This window comes from Leptonychotes weddellii, chromosome 1 (genome assembly GCF_054177405.1).
Source record: "Leptonychotes weddellii isolate Sample4059 chromosome 1, ASM5417740v2, whole genome shotgun sequence".
Classification (NCBI taxonomy): Eukaryota; Metazoa; Chordata; class Mammalia; order Carnivora; family Phocidae; genus Leptonychotes; species Leptonychotes weddellii.
Genome location: NC_138369.1, coordinates 19,996,181 through 20,021,344, shown reverse-complemented (window position 1 = coordinate 20,021,344; position 25,164 = coordinate 19,996,181). Strand labels below are relative to the sequence as shown.

Here is a 25,164-nt window from a genome sequence, read left to right as displayed (position 1 = left end):
TGACATATAATTAATTTAGGATTTCTTCCTGAGGCTTCCTGTCCAGGTTTGTACCTGCCACAGAAATATCCTTGAAAGTTTACCTACCAGCTGGAGTCATGAAAAAAGCCCTCCTGAAGCTTTGGAAAGTGGGTCGCCTGTGGGGAGGGCCCAAAGAGAAAGGGTGAGGCTGCCAACGAGGCTGGCTGCCAGGGGTGCCACAGGTTGGAGGCATGGAATTTGTAGTTTGGGGGAAGCTCTGGGTTCTTCTACCACTGTTCCTTCCAGGCCCCTGTGATGTGCTCCCTCTTTGTTCTGCATACTTCTTTTCATGAAGGTGACCAGGCCCTTGGTCCAGCCCATGAATAACCTAGGCATAAACACCCTATGCTGGAACTTTCAGACTCTGGATCAAGCTGGTCCTGATGCCCATATCTCTATACTCTGTATGGGTGAGTGTAGAGGAGGAGGTAACAAGAAGTACTGGCAATTGAACACCTACTACATGTCAGACACAGGTCTAGGGGCTTTATAAGCAAACTCATTTTATTCTCTCAACCACCTGGAAAGGTTAGAATTATTATCTTCACTTTGTAAATGAAAAACAAACAAACAAACAACACTGAGGCACAGAGAGGTTAAGTGATTTACCTGAGGGCAGCCAGCCTAGAGAGGGAAAGTAGTGATAAGTAGTGCACGTGTGCAGAGCTTCTGTTAGGCCCTGTCTCAGGGTAACCCTCTGAGGTGGACAGTGTCATCCCTCTTATCCATCCTTGGATGAGAGACCAAGGGTCCACAAAAGGAGTCACTTGAGCAGGTGCAGAAAGGTAGGTGGTCCCCACATTCGGATTGCTACCAAGTTTGGCTGAACTGGGGCTTGGGGCTTACGGACCATGGTGAGATGCAGGCAGACCTGGCTCTGAGGCCTGGCTTCCAGGTAACATTCCATTGAGCCTTCTGTGTGCCTAAGAGTGAGGTACCCTTGGCCTCATCTTGCTAGTTTCTGACAGCCTTGCTCCCAGAGGGTCTGGGCATCACTGGCCACGGACCCAGGAAAGAGAAGCAGTCAGTGAGAAGCTGTGTAGCCACTTCCGATCTGTGAGGAGTCCTTCCAGAAACCCAGCCCAGTAAAGGGCCCTGGGTTGGGACAATCTGAAATTGCAGCCCAGGGCCATGGCCAGGAAGCTCACTGAGCAAAGATGAGAAGGTCCCACACTGGCCACCTCTTTACCCGTCAGCCCTTTTTCATTCTAGCACCTCTTCAGATGGAGAAACTGAACAGCCTGGGGCCTGGTGTAGCTTCCTGCTTGTGATGTGACTTTTGGAGCAAGTCACTTAACCACTCTGGGCCTCAGTTTTCTTAACTCTGACACGAGGTAAAGAACAGTTCCAGTTCGTTGGGGTGATTGTGCACACGGAGTGGGTTAATATGTGTCCATCAGTTATTCTCAACAGGGAGTGGGGGGTGGGGTTGCCCACCAGAGAGGTGTTTGGCGATGTCTGGAAACAGTTTTGATTGTCATGACTTGGCGGGGGCGGGGGTGCGTGCGCCCCTGGCATCCAGTGGATAGAGGCCGGGGATGCTGCTAAACATCATACAAAGCATGGGACAGCCCCCGTAACGAAGAATTACCCAATCCCAAACGTGAGTAGTGCCGAAGTTGAAAATCCCTGCTGTAAAGCATTTAGGAATATTCCTGGCACACAGTGAGCATTCGATACATATTTGTCATCATCGATGGCTTCCCCTCTCCTCTTAATCCACTTCCATATTTATTGAGCATCCACCACGTGTCAGGCATGTAAGAAATACAGCAGTGAGCAAGACGTCTGCAGCCTGTCCTCGTGAAGGCAGCTGGGGCTGCAATCAGTTGTGAGTCAGTCAAATGCTAGCAGAAATGCACGACGCCAGCTTGTCCCGAAGCAGGAGCACGTCGGGGGAGAGGAGGGCGAGGGTGCGGAGGGTGTGTTTGGCAAGGGGATGTGAGTCAGGGAAGGCCCCCCTGAAGACGTGGCATTTAACCTGACACCTGAGGACAAGCAGAAGGCCGTTAGGTGAAGGGTGTTGGGACAGTGCTCCAGGAGGAGGGGGCTGTATGTGCAAAAAGCCCTGAAAGGGGGACCCAGCTCTGTGCCTCCTTCTGGCTCCCCAGATGGGCGCTGACTGGCAGGCAGTTTGGGGGCTTTTGTAGGGGTTTGCAACATCCCATGGGACTGGATCCTCAGGCGGTTAGCTCTCTGTAGCAGAGCCAAGGTCCCCCGCATACATACCCCTGGGTCACACGGGGAATTGCTAGAGTACTTTGGGGGCGTGCTCTATGGGTCTTTGGAAGTGGCTCCAAAGATGCCCCCAGAACCTACCGGTGGCATGCAGCAGGTGTCCGCTTTTCATGCCCCGGCTCCTTGACCTCTGGCCTGGTTCTTCCTCAGGGCATTCCCTAGCCCTCACTCCTGGCTGCCAGGCCTGTCTTGGAAGAGTTAAAAACCCGGCCTCTGCCTGCCAGGCCTTTGGGATTTAATAGGGAAACTGCCAGCCAGTTCCTGTATTATGAAAATGCGTTTTTCCCTCTTTAATCTTCAAAGTGACCAGCGACAAAAGCAGCACAGGATTGCCTCTCAGGGCACTTCCACGTCTAAGTTGGAAACATTTGTAAGGGCCAGGAGCCTCATAACAGATGGGAGAATGGGTCTGCCTGAGGGCCCCATTGTTCACGTGTTCTCAATTATCCTCGGGGCCCATCAGTCGGGGGCGGGAGGGGGGGGGAGGGGGTCATTACAGCGCTCACTGAACCCCTGAGCTGGAGCTGGAGGTGGGGGACCAAAGGCTGGGCCTTGTGCAGACCTGGAGGGGCAGACAGCCACTTTTATTTATTTATTTATTTATTTATTTATTTAGATTTTATTTATTTATTTGACAGAGAGAGACACAGCGAGAGAGGGAACACAAGCAGGGGGAGTGGAAGAGGGAGAAGCAGGCCTCCCGCCGAGCAGGGAGCCCAATGTGGGGCTCGATCCCAGGACCCTGGGATCATGACCTGGGCCCACGGCAGACGCTTAAGGACTGAGCTACCCAGGCACCCCAGACAGCCACTTTTAAATGTAAATTCAGACCGGAGAGCCTGTCTCCTTTCAAGTGCTGTGCAAATGTGACTGGCCTTGGATTTCCTCAGAAATTGCCTCTGCTTTCCTCTAGCTCCTTGTTGGGAGTGGACATCATCATTTCCCTTTGAGCAACAGTCCACTGAGCGGTGAGCTTCCTGAGCAAACTCTGCGTGTGTGTGTGTTTGCAGAGAAGGACTGCAATTTTGGAGGCATCTTGTTCTGTGTGTGTTTCTTAAAACCTACACTGTGTGCAACTCATAGTAGGTTCTCAGTTGGAATCCACCATTATAGAACACATACACGGACTTAAGGACCGTGTTTTCATTGCCTGCTCCCACCCGCACATCTAGCACAAGATCGGTGGTACTAGACACTCCAGGAATCTTGTTCTATAACATTCTGTCCATTTCCCTGCCGACCAAGCAACCCTACCCAACATGAAGAGATTATCATGATACCCTGAGTGGAAGCCAGAATATCAGCTGTGATGCCAATGGCCTGGCCCAGATGTCCCAGGAAGGCGCCATTTTGTTTATACTGCAGTAAAAATTCCTTTGCGACAAAGCAGCTTTCGGTTAAATAGAAATCTCATGAAAAAGAAGTCACGTCCCACCAATGCCGATGGATTTCATGTGAAGGTTTTCCTCAGGCCTTTTCAGAGTTACCTATCAAAGGATAAGGTCAGGAAGGCAAGATTCCCTGTGTGTGGGGATGGAGGAGTGGGAGTAACTCAGCAGCAGACATCCTGGCCATCATGGGGGGAGGCTCTAATTTGGAGCAAGTAAAGCCTTCGAGTTATACTTTGCCGGTAAAGGCAGACCCTCCCTCAATAATCTTTTTAGCATTCCACTCCTTCAAAGACAACTTGGACCCTGAAGCCCTCATGCAGCCAGAAGACATGTGAATATCCCATCAGTTGCATAGAAGCAATAGATTGGAATCCTCCAGGTAGTTCACTCAATCTCAGAATGATAAATGATCAATCACTGCATTCCTCCTAAATGAAATTAAGATGTTAAGATATATGGCTTGGGGCTTCTGGATGGGATTTCTGCAGTTGCATTTCCAACCGAAAATGTATTGCTTTGGAACTGCTGGGAAAGGGAGCCATTCTGGATCTATGTTAAAGCAAAACATTTGACAGTGGAGAAGAATGCTTCGGACATGTTAATTTTTTTCATATTTAAAAGTGATTAATCATCCCCAATGCCATGACGCTGCAAGGCCACAGTGCAAGTTCTTGGAGGGGAAGGAGGATGCATGGACCTCAGTACTCTGAAGTGGAGGCTTTTGAAGGAGCCTGTAGGTGAGCTCTTGGTGAGAGACAAAAAGCACCAACTAAAATTCCATTTGAAAGAACAGAGAGTCTAGACAAAACCTAGGAATGCACAGATATCCACAGACTTTCTTTTCTGTTAGCACAGTGAAAAAGAAGATGAGGAAGAGGAGGAAGAAGAAGTAGCCATTCCCTCCCAGGTGGGGTATGCAACCACCAGCGATGTTACTTCCCTGGAAAGTCTCTCCAGCCCTCCTGACAGACCAGACCCGATGTGCTCCTGTAAACTGGGATTGGCTGTCTCAGTGTGCAAAATGGCACCACAACCCCACCACTGACTAGCTGTGACTGAGTGTGTAACTGTACGTCTCTGCTCCTGTTTCCAGAGCAATGTAATGGGCTAATAATAGCAACCTCTCCAGCAGCGTGAAGACTGGATGCCATAGAACAAAAGTGTCTGTGCTCAGTGAATTTGAGGGGGTCAGTCTCCTCCTTGGTACTTACCGAAATTTTAATTATTTTAATTATTTTTCAATGTAATATCTGGCATGCTCACTAGATGTGCCTTCCACGAAGTCAGCATCTATCTCGTTCAGCCACATGTCCCTAGGACTTAGCATGGCTCCTGATAGATGCTTTAAAAATTATGGGAGGGAGGGGAGCCTGGGTGGCTCAGTCATTAGGCATCTGCCTTTGGCTCAGGTCATGATCCCAGGGTCCTGGGATCCAGCCCCGCATCGGGCTCCCTGCTCAGCGGGAAGCCTGCTTCTCCCTCTCCCACTCCCCCTGCTTGTGTTCCCTCTCTCGCTGTGTCTCTCTCTGTCAAATAAATAAATAAAATCTTTAAAAAAAAATAAAAATTGTGGGAGGGAGAGGAAGAAAGGAAGGAAGGAATGATAGATGATTCTCACACTTTTCATAAGCATAACTTGAAGACCATATCAAATCCAAACTGAATCTGCCTTTGTGTCTCATTTAAGAGACACAACTCCGCTGACCATATCCCTTTCAACTCTGCCGACAAAAATGAGGTCGCTTTTTTCCTATTCCCTTATTTGCAGGTGGGTGTGGATTAGGCCTCCGAGGGCTCAGAGACCCTGAATATCTCTAAAAGGCCTGCCTTCGCTCAGCTGGCTGCTGGCTTGGGTTTATACATTTCCTTTTTTTCTCTCCTCCTCCCAGAGAGGTCTTCCCCACCCCCAAGAAGGCTAGTACCTTTTGTTGCAGGAAACTCTGATTTGGTGGTTGCTTCGAAAACACAGAAAAGTTTGAAGCAAGTTGAAATTAAAGCACAGTTAATCAAATGCAAAACTCCATTCAGCCCCTATCTGCCAAAAATAAATAGTTTAAAATAGGAATTTCAGATCAGCGACAAGGACGACTGTGTTTATGGCAGCGGGGTTGACTGCCCTCAGCGGCGGTCGGTGCCAGCGCGCACCCAGCGTTCAGAAACTAAACAAACACACATTGAACTTGCTGCATTAGCTGTTGCCACATCGGAACGCTAATGGGTTTAGTGGCCACAACCGACCCAGGCCAGAACGTGGCAACAGCCCAAGGACCAGCCTCGCTCGCTGTGTGTGCTTCGCCCAAGTCGTTACAAGTTTAATTCTTTGCAGCTTACTTTTCCTGCTGCGTTGGCCTGTCCCACGAAAGGGCGTGGCTTCCAGGTCACCAGCGTGTAGCAAGGCCGTGGGGACCCTGGCAAGAGCTCTGCCGATGCAGGCACCTCGGCCTCTTGGGCCCGATGGCCGGTTAGATGAGAGCTCCAGAAGGTGCACTTGACTGTCCTCGACCCCCAGCCTTCTTTATGCCGGTCACTTCTAAGATCCGTTCTGGAAATGGCCCAGCCTGAAGAAAATGCAAAGGGCCTCTTGATTGGCCACTCATTTGGAAAAGCGGAGTCGTCCTGCCTCTCTTCCTGCACAAGAAAGCATGCTGCATAGTGTTTGCACCACGAATGGGGGTTCTCTGCATTACACGCAGGCTTTCTGCCCCGTCTGAGAAACGAGGTCCACTCTCTGTCTCTGGGTGGCCGAAGCAAGCACTGGGCTGCAGGCCCTCGGCGGTGAAGAGGTTAAACTGCTCAACTGGCTGGATCTGTGTTTTCCTGCCCACACTTGCTCCTGGCCTAAGGCAGTGCCTGCTGTTTGGGGAGGGGGAGAGGGAGGTCTCGCCTGGACCCAGGTGGCCGACAGGCAAACCATGTTATTAAGAAGCAGGGATCACAAAACCTTGATCTTCAAAAGAGACCCCTAATTAGTCGCCAGCCCAAGAGTAAATGGCATTCCACCTCAGCGAGGCGGGAAGGGAGCCTTCAAATTCTGGGGACTAATTGCCATTATTGGCTCTATGAAGATGCTGTTGTAAACACTTGTCATCTGAGCCACTTCTCGTCGGCAAACTTGAGATATCAAATTGTTCCTTCATGTTTCAAATTCTGCAAAATGCCTTGCCGGCTCCTCTTTCTAGGAGGAGCATCTCATTCCTGCCCATGACCACTTTCTCAGCACCCAGGCTGAAGAGATGTTTCCCTGGGGGTCAGCTGTGCTAGGGCAATCTCAGCCTAAAACTGAATTCTTGTCAGGAAGGGATTTGAAAACACGTTTTACTTTATTCTCAATTGAATTTGAAAATGCCACCTCAAAAATAAGTTTAAATTGCAGGCAGAGCAATTTATCATGAAGCTAACGGGGCTTCAGCTTTGGGCCCCCTCAAGTAGATAGACTTTTCCCAAGACCCTGGGAGAGGCCCTAATGATGTGGACTATTTGTGTATTCTTTCTCTGCAAGAGGGCCCACCGAATGGTATAAAACCAAGATGGGCTCTGTAGTAGTACTCAGAGTGTGTTTCTTATCTTTTGTATCAGGTACTCTTGTGACTTCTGGAAGTTAAGTATTTTCTCCTTGTTCTTAGACTTACTGGTTCTTGGTCTTTTGGGGGCACTTGGGAAGGGAAAGGCAAACTTCTCCAGGCCACATACAGGATGCTAGGTTTTGTCTAAGTTTACTCTTGATCTATGAGAAGATTTCAAGAACTTGGGGCCAAGATACCCTGGATCCATGCCCTTCAAGGGCAGACTGGCTAATACCAAACTCAGATGACAGGAGAGGCCAATCTAAAGAGAGGTTTGGGGGACATGGAGATTTGGGCTCATGACACTCCAGGCCACTGGGATTTTATTATCTGGACACTTTCATGGCAATAAATATGTCAGAGGAAGAGAGAGAGGGAAGGAGAAGGCAGTGAATAATTTCTGAACGTTCTTGTGAAGTGCGAATTTTCGATCCACCTTTCGGACCGGCTCTCACAAGCGTTCGGGGACCCTGAGACGGTGTGCTCTACGCTGACATCCACAGCCAGCCGGGTTGCAGGGCCAAACGTCCTATGGTGACAAATAGCCCCTCTCTCCCAGAGCTGAGCTTCAGAGCCCTTTCTTCGGGGAGCTAGGGAGTCACCGTTACTCAGCAGTAATTCCTTTGTGTGAGCAGCTCAGGGTGGGACAGGAAGGTGGACACAAGGCGTAGGATATTTGCTCATAGGATTCCATCGTCTCCGTGATGAAAGCCGATGGTTTTTCCCTCCCCAGGTAACCTAATAACCTCAGACAACCGGGAGACACGGAGGTAAAGGCCCTCCTCGCGCGAGCTTCTCCGGGATGACTCGGGGCCCGGGGCCGGGTGTTCTGTTTGTTGAAACAGTCCCTGTCTCCGGTGTCACTCTCGGCGCTCCCAGAGATTCCCAGAGCATTATTTTAACCTATACGTTTCACTGATCTGAGATGTTAGAAATCGAATGCCAAACTTTTGGTTATTTTAACTAGTTCAGGAAAGAAAGACTAACACCGGTTTTGACAACAAACAAAACCAGTTTTTGTTCTATCACTTATGTTTAAAAGATTCCAATTTCAAACTAAACACAATGTGTGGTTATTCTGTCAGCGATTATAAAGCTGCTGGGGCGCCGCAGCTCCACACTGCATACATCATTGTATTTTTAAAATGTACTTAATGAACATTTTTTTTTCTTTCCTAGTAACTATTTCATTGCCTTAAATGAATGCATTCCAATAGAATTTGTAACAAATGACCACTTTGTGTTTGCATTAATGCCAAACACGTTTAACAAATTTTTAACAAGGAACCCTGGCAAGATGCCAAACTCCTAGAGGGACACTGAAGGAATGCTATAAATTTAAACTAGATTTTACCTTTTCACTTAGCTCAGCAAGTGACTGAGGTGTCTCGCTATCTCAGGATTGTGGCATTTCTACGCTGTGTCAGATAAGTTGTACATTTTCATTATTTTTATTACTTAGGTTGTACCTATGTCCACAGGACTTTTCAATCTGTGCCGCCGTGTCTGAAATAATATGATGGCAGCTTAGCATATAGGCGTTTATTTCTGCAAAATTGCTCATGTCTTGTGTGCGTTGGTAGATGCATGTATGCGATACATGCCTTACCAAAAAATATATTTAAAACAGCACAGTCAACCCATTAAATACAAAAACAATGGACTAGACCAGAGTCCTCATCTAGGGGGAGGGATTTGCCCCCCCCCCCCACCGAGGATATTTGGGCAAAATTGGGAGCCATTTCCGATTGTCATGACTGGGAGAGTGGGTGATGCTGCTAGTGTCTAGCAAGTTGAGGCCAGGGATGCTGCTAAGCATCCTATAATGGTAAGCATCCGCACAACAAAGAATGACTCAGCTCCGAGTGTCCATGGTATCAAATCATGAAATCCTGGAGTGCCTCAGGCTGAGGAAGTATTATCTTAAGGAAACTTACAACTAAAAGCACATTTCTATTCAACGATGTTTTAAAAATTACACAGAACACCTAATGCTGATGTCAAGTGGCAGATTTCCGACTTTTATTTCTGCTGCTGCCTGCCCTTGAAAAGCGAAGAGAAAAGTTGGCCCACAGTAGCCCGGCCTCAAATGTCAACTGAGGCAGTGCTGAGAATGGCTGGTGGCCCTAGTATGAGAATGTGCCAGCCCGATGACCCACGCCGGGTACCACCTGCACGGCTGCTGCTGGGCAGTGGGAATGGTCTCCAAGACCGGGCTGGGGCGGGCAGGGCCCTGCATGTCCGCAAGAAGATAGCTTTAGGTGTTTCCTGGACACTTTTATTTTAATAGCCACGCAGTTATTATAATGTGTTTTAGACAAATACTGGCTTCATTATGGCATGAAAATAAATCTTTCTTATTTTCGAGCATAAGCCCTATTTTTTTAGAATGACGCAAACAAGCACTTACATAAAAACAAATCTTTCTTAAAAGGGAAATTTAAGTTTTTAGAAAAGATTTTTAAAGAAAATCATCGATTAAACGTGACAGGTGTTATGAAGACTACAAAAATTGAGAAGGTAGAAAACAAAGGACCAAGGTCTAGAAAATTCTGGCATCATAGTAAAGAGAATGGGCTCTAAAAACAAGAAGAGATGGGTTCAAGTCAGACCCCAGGAAGATGGGAATTTGACCTAAAGCGTTCAGTCCCTGGAAGCCTCAGTTTCCTCATCTGTGTCAGGGGCTATCCCCCTGATTAGTACCATGGCGCTCTCAAGCTTGTTTGAGGTCATTGGAGCAAAATCACAGAGCAATCCCTAACAGCAGTTTGCAATTCTGAGCGGCGCGCTGGCTCGGCCCACCCCACCCCCCACCCCCAGCCCTTCGGGCTCTCAAGTGTTACATTTTATTGCCCTATGGAGCCGTAGGCGGGCCACTCGCAAGGTAAAATGTTGCTCTCCACTCATATTTTTGAATTATGGCTTCAAGGTGGTTGCTCCTATCAAGAAAATTAAATGATTTAACATAATTTGTTGCCACTTTGATCACAACAATAATAAATAAATCTTCATGAGAAAAACGGGAAACCCATTCCGCCCCATTTTAAAAGATGTTAAGTAATAACACAGATGTAGTTATAGAATTTTTTTTTTTTTTTTTTTTTTTGAGCAGAAACGACTCTATTGGGTTTTCCTGTGAGCAGAATCACTTAGTGGAGTGATTCTGCAGGAGGCCTACTGCCCCCCACCCCGGAATGAGCAGCTCTTCTATTCCGGCAGCTGTTAATGAGCCTATCAGGGGCTTGCTCTTACGTGGGCACCGTGAGCGATGTCGGGGCATCCGAAGCCGTGGTGAATGGGTGTCTGTTTTTGTACCTGGGGGCACAGCACACATTTGGAAAGCACATGGAGCGTAATGGACATTAACCCAGATGTCAAAAATAGCCTGCGTTTTACTACTGTTATTAAACAGTTTCCCCTTTAACCCCTCCGTGTTTACCAAAGACCCCTTTCTCCCAGCCAGTTTCTGCAAATCACTACTGAAAGGGCAGGAGAAGAAAGTCATAATCGGGCAGGTGTCTTTATTCCAAAGAAAAACAGTCTGAAGGAATATTTGTGAGACATCACACGTTTATAGCCTGCTCTCCTGGGGGCGCTTGTCCTGGGGCGGAATCTTGCTGCTGGGCTCAGGGCGCCCCCCCCCCCCCCCCCCCCCCCCCCCCCCCCCCCCCACCGCCCCAACCCCTGCACACCAATGGCAGGCTTGGTTCCCTTCCCGAGAGCCAAGTCAAGATTTTTCACAATGTTGAAATAGACTTCTATTCTACTATGAGACTAGTTACACATTCTTTGGTTTAAAAAAATCTAAGAAGTGCAGCAACAACGAAGATTCTAAAGAAAGTTTTATTTTATTTATTTATTTTTTTATTATAAAGAAAGTTTTAAACCACCACCCAGAGATCATTATTAACAATATTCTGGTATAAGCATTTGCAAGTGTTTATGTTTATGAGTGTGTTGCTGCAAAAATAAGATTGAACTACACATAAAGAATTGTAATCTGCTTTTTTCACTGGAAAATTGTGGACATCTTCCTGTATTAAAAAAATACATCATAATTGTCATATAGTCAATAAATCTTCAGCATGCCAGTCACAGATCCCTGTTCATTTCCTTTGAGCCACAAATTTTTGAAAATCCTCACTCTCTTATCTATTTTTGTATCTGTTTATTGCCTATCTTACTCCTAAAAATACAGGCTTCATGAGGGCGCAGATTTTGTCTGTCTTTGTTATTACTATACCCCCAGCACCAGGCACACTGCCTGACACAGAGAGGAGCTGTATTTGTTTTCTATCAGTGCAAACTTTGTGCCTAAGACAACACTCATTTATTATCTCACAGTTTCCACACGTCAGAAGGCAAGTCACACACCACTGGGTTCTCCCCTTAGGGTCTCATGAGGCCAAAGTCAAGGTGTTGACCAAGCTGGACAATGCTAACCTGGAAGTTCTGGGGAAGCACCCACCTCCAAGCTCATTAGAGTTGCTGGCAGATTCAGTTCCTTGTGGTTGTAGGACTGAGGGTCCTGTTTTCTCGCTGGCTGTCATCTGGGGGCTGCATTTTGATTGTGTGGGACACTTTCAGGTCCTTGTCCATTGATTCCCCTCCATCTCAGCACAGCAAACCCCAGTCATGTTTCAAGTTTCCCTTTCTCTCCCACGACTAGCAAGAGAAAAAGCCTCTGCTATTCAAAGCTCCTGCGATTAGATTAGGCCCATGCAGATCGACCCTTTTGATTAACTTAAAGCCAGCTGATTAGTGACCTTCATTACATCTGCAAGGTGGCATCATCATGGTGTTAGATGTTCACAGTCTTGGTCTCAGGGATCAGAGCAGGAAATCTTGGTGGGGGGTAGGATTCTGCCTACTCTAGATGCCCTCTAACACCTGTGGAATGCATGAATGAATCAATTTGTTCCATGAACTGTGCAAGGCACAGGGATGCTAAGTGAGCAAGACTGGCCTGGCCCCTCCCTCCTAGATCTTATAGCCTAGACCAGTGTTATTCAGATAGAAATATAAAGCAAGCCACGTCGGGAGTTTTCAATTTTCTAGTAGCCACATTAAAAATAGTAATAAAAGGGGCACCTGGGTGGCTCAGTCAGTTAAGTGTCTGCCTTCAGCTCAGGTCACGATCCCGGGGTCTTGGGATCGAGCCCCGCATCGGGCTCCCTGCTCAGCGGGGAGCCTGCTTCTTCCTCTGCCCGCCGCTCTCCCTGCTCGTGTGTGTTCTTTCTCTCTCTCTGACAAATAAATAAATAAAATATTTTTAAAAAGTAATAAGAAACAGGTGAAATTAATTGTAGTACTATATTTAACTTGATCCAGTATGTCCAATATATTATTTTAACATGAAATCAATATTAAAAAAATGAAATTCATACTAATCAATATTACACTGTATGTTAACTGGAATTTCAAGAAACACTTAAAAATTAAATTCAGAGGAAAAGAAAAAACAGAAGAAAAAACTAAATTCATACTAAATCTAAAATTCAATATATTAATTTATAATCATTTTAAATCAATATAAAAAAATAAGTCCTTATTCAAAATCTGGTGTGTATTTTACACTTAGAGCACATCTCAATTTGGACCAACATATTTCAAGGGCTGAGTAGCCACGTGTGGCCGGTGGCTACCATATTGGATAGTTCAAGTCCAGACATATCACCAGAAGGGGACAGTGAAGTGTGCGTGAGACTCCTTGTGCTACATCCCACACTCAGAACAAGGCTTCCAGGGAGGAAGTGATGTCTAAACTGAGACCAGAGAGTGAGCGGGCATCAGGCACATGGAGGGTTGGTGTAAATACTCATCAGACAGAAAGACAGGGTTGTGAGATGAGGAGAAAGGAAGGCTTTCGATTGCAGAAGCAAGTCCAGCACAGGTGGAACCTGAAGTGTGGGCTGGAGAGAGAGGGGCCAGCATGGCTAGAGTCCTTCCTCCATCCTGAGGGCAATGGGATTGTGAATGCAGGTTGTACTCAGGGAACCCAAGAAGGAGGAGATGTCCTTTTGAAACAGCGTTGTTGGTGAGCACACTGAGTTGGGTGCTTCAGGAGAAGATGCACGGGGACAGAGTGGCCTGCTGTGACCCTCCAGGTGAGGGGGGACTGGCCAGAGATTATCCCGCCGTGGGCGGCTGCCTGGATTGCCTCATTGCTGGAAACTAGGATTCCTTTTTTATTTTTTTAAAGCGGAGGCTTATTTGCCCCCCAACAAGGGGTTGTCTGCGTTTCTAACTGCTGGCAATGTCATCCGAGGCTTTCTCTCAAAGCCATGTCGGCCTCCCAGTGAATGGATCATCCGGCGGAAGGAGTGGCAACCGTTTCTGAGTGTTCCCTTTGCCGCAGCATAAACCTTGCCCCAAAGCAGCGCACGGCCCTTCGTGAGGCACTGTATTCTGCCTAGTGACCTGTTACCCAGCTGGAAATCTTTCTCTCAACTGAATAAATGATTGTTCTTTGCTACTTTATCTTGGAAAAACATCAAGGACATCAGGCATTCACTGTAATTATTTTTCACTCGTTTCACCATCTGTAAAATATGACCGGTGCATTTTAGTACTACTTTGGGTTTCTCTTTACCTTTTAATCATGTGGCCTTTTAATATATTGGTCCGCCCTTTAAAAGGATGATTAAGAAATGCTTAATGCACAAAAGAATTAGAGCTATGCACAGCTCATGAAGCAGAAAGCGTGCTCTGACTTACAATTTTCATACAAAGTTTGCAGAGATTTTATGTGCCAGAATGAGTAATATGATCTGCTCTAGGAACTCCCTAGCTTTCTGGCTCTGCAAAAGTCATTTTTTTGCCCCGATTCAAGTTTCTTAACCAGAAGGGTTACACCAAACTCCTCAGAGTATGAATTAGCAGAGTTCATCCAAGCCACAGATTTCATTTGTACTGTTTAAGCAGGGCTGGGAGTAACTGCCTACCTGTTCGGATGCCGGGATCTTTGGCGCGCTCATTCGTCAGTGTGGCTGGAGAAATTCTGTGCATCAACCACCAAATCAGACAGCTCCGGCTATATATAAAAAGTGGCTCACACATGTGTAAGTGTGTGTGTGTGTGTGTGTTTGATCTTTCCCCTCCCTGCCATATTCCCCAGATAGCTGCACTATTGCCATGTGCCCGGAAACTCCTGAAGTATTCAAAGGCCATATGTGAATGATAACGAGCATCAACAGGGAAGCCAGTCATCGTCTAAAGGGTCCGATGGACCAGGCCTGTCTTCCCACCCATTTCACTGATTTTCCCAGGCTGCACTTGTATTCCGCACCAGTCCCTCTTGCTGGGGCGGTGAGAAAACGTGGGGTGCTCCTGCTTATCCATGCCCCGGAGCAGGACACATGCGGATGGATGGCTGTTACATTTATGTTTAAGGTCAAGCGTACACACACACACACGCCCTTGCATGCTGGGAGGAAGGCCAACTTTGTTTTGTTCTTCTCTATTTAAGGAGAGATCAATATCCTTTTTTAAAATATGTTTTTCCTATGGCAAAATATACATTAAAATGCACGATTTTTTTAAAGTAATTTTTTTTTAAGATTTTATTTATTTATTTGACAGAGAGAGACACAATGAGAGAGGGAACACAAGCAGGAGGAGTGGGAGAGGGAGAAGCAGGCTTCCCGCAGAGCAGGGAGCCTGATGAGGGGCTCGATCCCAGGACCCTGGGATCATGACCTGAGCCGAAGGCAGATGCTTAACCGACTGAGCCACCCGGGCACCCTAAAATGCACCATTTTAACCAATTTAAGCGTATAATAAGCCTAATTCAGTGGCATTTAGTGCATGCACGGGGTTGCACAACCCCTACTGTCCATTTCTAGAACTTTCTCACTATCCCAAACGATTGCTTAATTGTACCCATTAAGCAGTAGCTCCCTATCCCCCCGTCCCCTCCAGCCCCTGGCAAACCTCTAATCTATTTTCTGCATCTACAAATCTGTCTATTTGGGATATTTCATGTAAGTGGAATCATACAGTGTTTGTCCTTTGTGCCTGGCTTCTTTCACTTATTTCACTGCCGTGATGTCTTCAAATGTCACTCATATTGTGGTGTGAATCAAAACTTTCTTTTTAGAGCTGAGTGATATTCCACTGTACGTATATACCACATTCGTTTAACCACTCCTTTGCTGACAGATGCCTGGTGGTTGTTTCTACCTGTTGGTTATTGTGAACAACGCTGCCGTGAACATTTGCATACCAGTGTCTGAGTCCCTGTTTTCCATTCCCCTGCGTTCACACCGAGCAGTGGAATGACTAGGTCCAGTATTCTTTTAAATTGTTGGTCTGGTTTGGAAGCGAATGTGACGTTTGCTGGTGTTCTGACCATCTTTAACTCACTAATCTCTATAAAGTCAAGTTAAAAATAGTTTAAGAACCGTATTCATTGTAGAAAAGCACGGAGGGGAAAAAAAAAAAAAAACGAACACGTAATCTGGTCACGTAGAAGGTAATCACTGGAACATTTTGGTATATTTCCTTTCACTTTCTTTTTGCCCATCAAGAGACCTCTATACCTGTAGGTGACATCTTTTGAAAGAGGCCTCTTCTTGGATGTGTTTATGGGACATACTTTAACTTAAAGTTCACTCTGTCCTTCCTCTGTGTTTCCTCCCCATGGACTCCCTCCCCATGCCAACCAACCCCAACCAAAGTGAGGAGTGGAGGGTCAGTACAGGGGTGGGGGTATGGGAACGCCGGCCAGGATTCTCTCCTCTATCAGTGGCAGTTGCTTTCCCTGCTAAATTGTGTGCTTTCTTGTTGCAGCGATCAGAAGAGCTAACTAAAGGGGAAACGCAGCTCTGCAGCAATATTCTGATAATCTGTTGCAGCGTGGCTCACGTCACTGGCCATCACCACCTGGAACGCTCATCAGGACTGGAAGAAGGGCTTTCGTTTTCATTATGGCACACAGTTCTGTTCGACTTGATATTTCCTTTATCATCTCATGTCATTTCTCATGGATTCAGATATGTTGGACAGGAAGAACAAGAAGGAGGAGGAAAATGACAGATCCTCCCTTTTTTTTTTGGTCGGGATTTGGACATTTAAAATGTGGTCATCTCTTCTGAATGTCATTATTTGATACATTTTATTTATGTTACTCAAACATCATGGGATAAATTTGAACTCCATGTGGCTTCAGCTTCTGTTGGGCCACTAGCTTCATCTCCAGTTTTTCTGCTGGTTCAGTCGAAGTGGTCATTCCTAATGCATTAGATTATCAAAAAGTGTAAATTCTGTGAGTGAGTGGTGTTGACCGTGTTTGTATACCACAATGCATGGAGTGTTTGACGAAGAAACCAAAACACCAAAAACGGCGAGCCTTTACCCTCCTCTATTTCTTTAACCCGCTGTTTGAAGAACCACATTTTGATGGTGTAACCAGTAGTTACCTCTGGGCCAGGTTGGAAATGAAATCAATTTTTTAAACCACTAATACTTGCCAAGAAATCGCCTTAGGAGAACATGGTGTGTGTCTCTGACAAAGCATGGCACATCTCAATCGATCATTCATGATTTTATCTACCCTGTTTTTGTACTGGAGAGTGGCAAAAGCCTGAGGCACCTGCATACTTCTGTTCCATGCGGCCCACACATCCTCGTGGCGGGGATGTGCCCAGCCTCAGGCTCTTACCATTCCCATACACGCAGGTCTCCATGAAGAAGCTGGGACTCATTCACATTTCCAGATCCAAATGCTGTACAAACAGTATAAGCTTCGATCTTCCGTAAATGAAGGGTCATTTCTCATTTTTTTAAAAAAATGTCTCCAACATGGATTCCAAAGCATTTTCGGCATCAAACATGAAAACATTGATGAATGAGGAATAATCACAAAAGCTGTGTATCTGTCTATAGCGCTACACAGCATGTGTGTGGGTACAGAGTCATTATTTAAAGCACATGCCAGGGAGAGAGACCAAATTTGGAGGTCTTTTACATAGTGACATGGTACTAAGGAGAATTTAACTCCTACTGCTTTCTCTGAAGATTAAAAAATAGGGAAAGTTGTTATAACTTCATAAAACTCACGACCAGTCTGGCAAACGTGTGCAACTCCCGCATTGATCCGCTTTCTTGTCAAGGGAAGAAAGCCTTCCACAGGTATGCAAGTGGGAGGTGAAAATCTGCATTCTTAAAAGGATAAACAGTGAAGTTAAGCATGAGTGGCCTTAATAAATACAGTTGTCTTTCTTTGCTGCTGTGGGAAGGATTCTACACAGATGTTCCTGAAGTCTTGCATTGAATTTAGTTGTTATTATTACTTTTCAAAATGTTGGTGCAATTAACTCCGGACCTCTCCCGTGAGCCATAGAGATATTTAAAAGACAGACACCTTATTTGTCGGGGAAGATGAAACCGTGTCTGAGTTGCACTGTTCATCCTTGGTGCATTAGGAGTAATATTTTCAAGCAGGTTTCTTTGCTTCTGGCTTTGTTCTTGTCGTCAGTAAGTATAGCGAACTATGTAAAGCTTTCGTGTTGCATAAACAATCCAAATACATTCATGTTTAAAAAGTTTGTCCTTTAACTATCAAAGGGATTTAGGACCTTGATTGGAGAAGAGAGCAGAGTTCTTTGCAAGCGTTTATAGCACATTTTGACATAATGTCGCACTGAAAACCCAGTCCACACAAACGTGTCCCCGTGAACAATTTGCGTGTCCTCAAAAAGGTGGTCCTCACCGCCTCCTGCAGCCAGATCCTGACCTGAACTCTGCAAATGAATACTTGAAGTAGGAGTAGGAAATCCACTAGGGAAAATAGGGTCCTCAAAACAGAAAAAGCAACCAACCATCGATAGTTAGCTATTTCTAAGTATGTGCCAATTTTGTCCCAGCTATTGTTTGGGGGGGCATTTTTTGCCCCACTTTTGTTGATTTAAAGTATTATCAATCTTAGCGTTATGGGGGCATATTATTTAGTCCCTTAAAAATTAAATTCCGTCTGACATAGCATCTTTTCCCATTTCATGTAATATTCTCCGATGTTTGGGGGTTACCAAAAAAATCCTTTTCACAAAAATAGTCTCTGGGTTTACAATAAACACTGTGATGTTGGGGAGATATTTCCTTTGCGCAAAACTTTAGCAGGTACCCCTCTAATCATAATGAAGTTGAAAAAAAAAATAGTGAGGCTAACATTTAGGAGAAGTTGGTCTTCTTGCCTTGTGCAAAAGCAGGCTTGTACTTTATACCCCATTTGATTTTGATGTACAGTCTCGGTTTTGTATTTAATGATTTTTGTGTATCTGGTATGCACGTGAACAGCGTGTCAACTTTCATTTGAAAGTGGGTTTCAATTTACTTTTTAAACAGTGTTTATGATGAGACCTCAAATGTGTTGACATAAGCTCTATCTGAGATGTGTTTGTGCAGAGTGGCATTTGAATGCTGCCAGGGGTCAGTGTATCTAATTCCCAGAGACCCTCGTTTGATAGTGCTTCTTGTCATTTTTCTTCAAGTGAGTGGCATGTGGGTTGTGAATATTGACCATGTGATTATGGACTTCGATACGAAAACAATAAATAAAACTAAGGAACCCTCAGAAACTACCAATGGGCATGTATTAGCCAGTCATTGTAACCTCGTGTCTAGTAGAAGTACAACAGCATTCAAGGTATGTACAGTTCAGAACTTTGTTATCATGTGTATGAGAAGTACTTTGTGCTGATCGCCTTATTTCTATTCATCAAATAAACTTTGTTTCTTTCTGAAGTGAGTTCATTCCATCTCTAATAAATGCTCCGATTGTGGTGGTTTCTAATCTTGCTTGGGTCATGGGTCTTCATCTGAGGAACTTAGGGTCTTGAAGAAAAAAGAAAGGCAGAGGAAAATTGCGCACTCACTCCGCTGGAGCAGCCCAAGCACAAATTTCCCGTTACACGTAGCTGGATCTGGAGGTTCATATTAAGAGATTAAGTCACTGGTGGGATCTCCCTTCTTCCTTCCCTCCCACCATCCCGTCCCCTTCGTTTTCTCTCTCTCTTTCAGTCTCTCCCTGCTCCTCTCTCTCTTCTATCCCTTCCTCTTTTCCTCCTTCCCACCTTTTCTCTCTTCCTTTCTTCCTCCTCTCCCTCCCTCCCTTTCTCTTTTTCCCTGTTTCCTCTTAACTTTCCATGTGGTTGACATCAGTCCCTGCCGGGTTCTTTCTACTTGGTGGCAAAGGTGGCTCCCAACAGCTTTGAGCATTCTGGGGTTTAAGAGCAGGGACCCTCTCCCTCCAAGCATCCACATCAGCCCCCTAAAGGGACTTTTCCTGGTCCTTTTTGGATCACGCATCCAATTACCTTATTCAAGGGAGTTGGGAGGATGAGGCCATGTGATTGACAGCCTCACTGATGTGGGAGGGGCAGTCTCCAAAGGGGAAAAATAGGCTTTATTCTGGAAGAGAGGGACAAGAAAGCTGGGCAGGCAGGAATAATAGCTAGCCCTGGATACACTTGGTTACACACACAAAATCATCCAGAAAAACATACAAAATCATCCATGCGAGGGCTCACCAGCCTTCACAGCCCAACTGTGGATCATGGTGAGGAACCACCTCCTGGTTTCTTTAAAGGTTTGAATTGTATTCCAAGAAATGAACTACCAAATCTTACCATTATTGAAATCAAAGAGTAATTGATTATCAAAGCTAGAAAGTAAGTTAGATGCTCTGTGTCCAATAGTCTCATTTTACAAATGGGGAAACTGAGGCCCAGTTAGACGTGACTGACTCAAGCATGGATGGTAAGTTCACTGCAACCCAAGACTGTCCCCAAGGCTCCGAAACAGAAATATATATCCCCAAAGACTCTGGGGAGGAGAGGATGGGACAGGATCTCCCCCGAGCTGGCCCCTGATGACACAGGGGACGTACCATTTGCTTTATGGACTCACAGCCACTGTGTGTGAAATTCTCCCACAGTCCACAACATTTTGGGGCAGTCTGCAGTGGTGCCCTTTTCATTATGTTGCCTTTTTGTAGAAAAAGAACTTTTGTTGGACAAGAATTTCTTCCTTCATAGAGCTTCCTGAAGCAGCCGGCTTGCATTCAAGCCTGATTATGTAAACCCAGCTGGCCAGATGGAACCTCTGCTTCTTTCCTCACAAACCACTCCTTTTGCTAAGAAAGGTACCAGCCCATGCACCGCTGGACTCATCTGCAGGTCAATCCGTACATTAGTTCCACTGAGGCGCATAGACGTAATTTGGCTATACCTGAGGCTTTGACCTTAAAAACCTGCCTTGACTGCTGCTTGTATCTGTGAATGGCTCTTACAAAAAATTGGAGAGCTGTTCCAATTCTTAGAAGTGCTAATCCATAATAATAACTATACTACTAGTAAATGAACACAGATAAAAATAATTGGACATGATTGAGCATTTGCTAGGACTAACTTGCATGAACTTGTTTCTTCCCGACAACAGTCCATGAGGTAGATACTGTCATGATCCGCACTTGACAGTGAGGGAAATTCTGGGCCAGCAGAGATGAGGAGTGTACATTTATAGAGCACGTCTCTGGAGCTGGCCTTGTGCTAAATGCCACGCTCACGTGAACTTTTCCTCACAGTAATCTCATGAGGCAGGAACTGTCATTCTCCTCAGACAAGGAAGGGGAGGCCCAGGGAGCTTACATACCTCACCCAGGGTCCCACTGATCGTATGTGGTGGAGGCGCGCTTCGAACCCAGTACTCAGAGAGCCCCTCTGTTCCAGGGATGCATCAAGCCCCGGGGATGTACGGGCCGGGATGCGGATCCCACTCGTTCCCACCTGTTAGTGCTTCTGTGTTGCAAGTTTGGGCTCTAATGTGGCTATTCAGCTCACAGAGCCCCGAAGGAATTGATTGCTTTGAGAATGCCACAGTTGGCCAATGCTATGAGAGAACGGATGGCCATGCAGCGAGGCCATGGACTCCAGGGGAAATCAAGCCACGTGGGAAAACAGAGCCCTGAAAGTACATTGGATTTATACCTGCTATCCATGGGCCTCTCTATTTCTTCTAAGCCCCCAGGATCTGGGCATCAGCACCCCTGACCTAGGCGCTTCTGGGTTTGCAGGGTGGAGCATCTGGTGACAAGACAGTGGACAGGTGTCCCCAGGTGGGAGAGGGCTTTGAGCACCATGCCGAAGGGTATAGACCTAGTATATGAAGTCTCAACTTCAGTCATTTAAGTACCACTCTCCTGACCCTTGCAATAGCTGAAGACAGTATATAGTCTTATATAGTAATTTTTTTAAAATTAAATGGGCTCACTTTTCTTTCCTTTTTTTTTTTTAAGATTTTATTTATTTATTTGACAGAGAGAGAGATAGCGAGAGCAGGAACACAAGCAGGGCGAGTGGGAGAAGGAGAAGCAGGCTTCCCGCCGAACAGGGAGCCCCATGCGGGGCTCTATCCCAGGACCCTGAGATCATGACCTGAGTTGAAGGCAGACGCCTAACGACTGAGCCACCCAGGTGCCCTTGGGCTTACTTTTCTATTTAAATAACTATTTAAAAATGCCACTGTCATAAAGGCAAAAGAAACATCATTTTCTATTCATAGGCATCAGTAAATAGAAGAACAGTAAAAATAATGAAAACAAAGTTCTGAACCTGCGGCTTTCCCTTTCTTTGTTAAAAAGGAAGACAGGGGGGACGCCTGGGTGGCTCAGTCGTTAAGCGTCTGCCTTCAGCTCAGGTCATGATCCCAGGGTCCTGGGATCGAGCCCCACATCGGGCTCCCTGCTCAGTGGGGAGCCTGCTTCTCCCTCTCCCTCTGCTGCTCCCCCCGCTTGTGCTCTCTCTCTCTCTCTCTCTGACAAATAAATAAATAAAAATCTTTAAAAAAAAAAAAAAAAGGGAGACAGGCAAGGTTTGGAGAAGTGTTTCTGGGCTAAACCAAGAGTTTCTCTTTGTTACTGAATCAGAAGGATCGAAAATGATCAATGAAAGCATATTTAATGTGGTTCAGGGTTACTTAAGACTGTGTCGGTGGACTGCTGTAATCATTTCAAGGACCCTTTTGATCTCTGAATTTTAGGAAACCTTCCTGCTGCAACAGAAATCCAGTAGTGGATTTTTAAATAAACTTTATTTTTAATGGACTTTATTTTTTAGAACAGTCAGGTTTACGGAAAACTTGAGCAGATAGTACAGTGAGTTCCCACATAAACTTCCGTCCCACAAACATACAGATTCTTCTATTATTAACATATTATATTAGTACAGTATACTTGTCACTAATTGAACCAACAGGCATACAATGTTATTCACTAAATATCTCTACGTCATTCTATTAACTAAAGTCTGTGCTTCATTCCGATATCCTTAGTTTTTACCTAATGTCCTTCTCCCGTTCCAGTATCTCATCCAGACAGCGCATTACATGGGTAGGCAGGTCTCCTTAGGCGCCTCTTGGCTGTGTGTTTCTCACACTCTCCTTATTTTTGATAAAGATCTTGATGGTTTTGAGGAGTGTGGGTTAGATATAGTGTGGGTTGCCCCTCTTCTGGGATTTTTTTTTCTCGGGATCAGACCGGGGGTATGGGTTTTAGGAGGAAGACCACGGACACAAAATCCCATTCTCACCACAGCATGTCATTGGTACCTACGATCAACATGACTTCTCACTCTTGATGTTGACCTTGATCACCTGGGTGAGGTCGTGCTTGTCAGGTTTCTCTGCTGCAGTTACTCTTTACCCCCCTCTCTGTGACAGACTTTCAAAGTGCAGACATACAGAAACGATCAGATCTCTATCTCAGAATACGCCACTAGCAGTGCAGAGGATGCACGGGCTAGAGAAGAAAACAGTTCTAAAAGCCCAAAATTGTTGAATCAGCAGCTTCAGACCGGTTTTTCCTTCCATTTGAAAATACCTCTGCCCTCTCTAGCCTTGCCTTCCCCTTGTTGAATTGCCTAGGCATCCACGGCAGAAATGATCCATGTGGGTGAAGACCCTTTCCCAAGCTCAGGGCAAAGCCCACAGTTCTCTAGTTTAAAAACAGATGTTGTCTGTGCCAACCACTGTGACTCCACGTAGACAGGACTCGAGAGAAAACCTTTGCATAAATTCAAGACAAAACCTCCATGTCTGCACGCCTGCGACTCACCGGATAAAGACAGTGTGGCTGTTGGAGAGGAGAAATATGAATGTTTATTTGAATAAGGGTATCTGTTAGAATTTTTTCTTTTGCAAGTATCCCCGCACCCCCAAAAAAGAATAAAGGAACAACAACAACAAAAAGAACACAAGATAACATGATATATACATTTACATGTATAGTGCTTCATGCAACCAACAGTTTAGAGGTAGTGGGTTTCAGGTGTGGCTTGTCCCAGGGGCTCAAGCAACGTTTTACCCTCCTTCTCTTGATTTTGCTTTCTTGGTGTTCATCCATTCTGGAGCACTTTCAAGGTTGCAAAGTGAGACCCTAGACCCTAAATCCCTCTCCCTGAGGGAAGAGTCACGTGCTCTTCATCACAAGGGGAATGTAAATTTTCAAATAAGACAGGAGGCAAACATCAAATGTCCACGGCAGTAGGACACACAATGAAATGACATTAGAGACTGGCTTATTTTTCCTTCGAAAAGAGCTTTGGCCCAGAGAAGAGCAACAGGATGTGTGTTCAGCCTTAGGCAACCAACCAACATCTCCACCAAAATTGCAGTTGCCACGTGCATGCAATCATAAAAGTGGGTGGTGTACCTGCTGTTTCTGAATCTCATCAGTGGGAATGATACATCTCTTAACTGCCTGGCATGGGATATGAGAAGAGAAAACAAGATCATAAATAAGAAAATGTTTAGAGAAAATATTTTAACCATAAAATTCTACAAAGTCCTGGAGTGGCTTGTTTCAATGTTCAGAACCTGTATTCAGAGAAGGAGGTCTTCCTTCTTAGTGACTCAGCTGGAAGGTATTTGGGTGACTGGACCGAGCAATAGATTTGAGAACACCAGCCATTGGGACAGAACTATTCTTACATGCCACGACATGAGGAGTGTCACAGAATATTAGGTGAAAGCCGTCGGACACGAGCGAACACGCTGTGTGATTTCATTCATACGAAGCTCAGAAACAGACAAAGTCAATCTATGGGGTTAGGAGTCAAGATAACTGGCTAACCTTCAAGAATTAGTAACTGCTAAGGCACAAAAAAGGTTTTCTGGGATGCTGGTAACATTCTGATTCTTGACCTGGAAGTTAGTTAACATGGTTATGTCCAGTTTATGAAAATTCATCAAGGGATACGATTAGTATACTTTTCTGTATGTATTTATACCTTATTTCAAAAGTTTATCCTAAAAACGTTTAATGTCATTAAGCACGAATCCAGTTTCAAATTACCGAGGCGAGAAAACTAAAGCCCCGTGGAATGAAGTCAGGCTTCGAATCTTTCTCGTCTGGCCAGTGCTGTGTCTTAGAATTTTTTGACAGGACAATAGAGGCAGGCTTGGAGGCTGAGAGCTGGGTGAAGGGTTAGTCATAGGCCCATTTCTCCATTGTCCTCATTCCTCTCCCAATGGCTACACGTGGCCGGCCGTACTCTGAGGTATTACCTGCCTGACCCCTGGATGTATTTGGGCTTGCAGCCTCTGGGAATGTGAAGATCCTGACTCCAGCACATCCCAAGAAGTGATGCTGGGCGACTTTCTTAGCCTCTCCATGTTTTCTCATCCTAAAATGATACTACATTCCCAGAAGGTTTTTTTTTTTCTTTTTCTTTTTAACAAGGATCAAATGGGCACTTAACACAATGCCAGCCACATAATAGATTCTGAGTGAATGGAAATGATAACTCTTAGTGGTAGTAATATTGTCATAACTGATAAAAATATTTAATGAAATAAAATCGATGGTACTTCACTGACTCCCAGCCATTCTCTCGCAAGAATTGCTGCCGAGGTAGTCCTCGTTCAGATCCGATTTGCCACGTCAGGGTTTTTTCCTC

The 25,164-nt window shown here is 45.5% G+C and overlaps 1 protein-coding gene across 3 annotated transcripts in view; it reads left to right on the top strand.

Annotated features, from left to right (window-relative positions):
* LOC145721489 (ERC protein 2-like) overlaps positions 1-18,955 on the top strand; it is a 286,427-nt gene extending 267,472 nt beyond the window's left edge. For all 3 annotated transcript variants that reach the window (XR_014145191.1, XR_014145190.1, XM_081819308.1), the window contains one exon: positions 16,004-18,955. The gene's annotated coding sequence lies outside the window, so the exon portion shown is untranslated. The remainder of the gene's footprint in view (positions 1-16,003) is intronic.
* The last annotated feature ends 6,209 nt before the right edge of the window (positions 18,956-25,164 follow it).